Source organism: Halyomorpha halys, unplaced genomic scaffold (assembly GCF_000696795.3).
Source record: "Halyomorpha halys isolate HHAL.00 unplaced genomic scaffold, Hhal_1.1 Scaffold1948.1, whole genome shotgun sequence".
Taxonomy (NCBI): domain Eukaryota; kingdom Metazoa; phylum Arthropoda; class Insecta; order Hemiptera; family Pentatomidae; genus Halyomorpha; species Halyomorpha halys.
In genome coordinates this window covers 7060-7861 of record NW_027110239.1, presented here as the reverse complement: position 1 = coordinate 7861, position 802 = coordinate 7060, and the positions used below count along the sequence as shown (strand labels likewise).

Here is an 802-nt window from a genome sequence, read left to right as displayed (position 1 = left end):
TATACATACATATATATATGGAGGTGAAACAAAAAAATAGTTGGGTGATGGAATGTATTAACAAAGTAATAATTGAAAAAACAAAGAGAAGGAGAGAGAAATACTTTATTTATCTATGCTGCCTAAATACATCAGGTTGATATCTCACACAGCATACTTATCAATCCGTAATCGCTCACATATAAACTACAAATAAAACAGCACTAGTGCAGCATGCAACCAAAAACCAGCATACATTCGATTTTGAAAATACTATGATTTTACATAAAGAAAATAATACATTCAAAAGAAAAATACTTTAGTCCATTACATATCAGAAAACGTAAATTATACTGTGAATTTTAAAACAGACACAAGAAATCTGAATCAACGCTATGTAGAGATTTTAAGTAAAATTAATTTATAAAAAATATGGGATAAAATTAATGTTGATAATTATAATTAACCTTGATATGAATTGTAATAATAAAAGAAATAGGAAATTCAACCAAAATATAGTTTAAATAAATAAATTAAATGTCTTACCTGAGTGTGGGAAAGGTTACAAATATTGTTGTGGTAAATTATAATAGTGAAAATTAATTGTGATTAAACTTATTAATTTAATATGAAGAATTGACAAAATAGGTAATTAGTCATTAGCTAAGGATTATTATTAATAATTTTATATGATTCCGTAATGCTTCAATGTCTCTTAGGGTAATTGTAGACTGAAATTAATGACCTGGACAGAATAGCCCACATAAAGTTTTTTAAAATTGTTGTGGTTCTAAAATTATATTTAAGGTATGATAATTTATTA

General features: G+C 25.1%; 1 protein-coding gene across 1 annotated transcript in view; it reads left to right on the top strand.

Annotated features, from left to right (window-relative positions):
* The window catches only part of Herp (Homocysteine-induced endoplasmic reticulum protein), a gene marked incomplete in the record, with an annotated part of 44131 nt that overhangs the window by 42162 nt on the left and 1167 nt on the right, over positions 1–802 (top strand).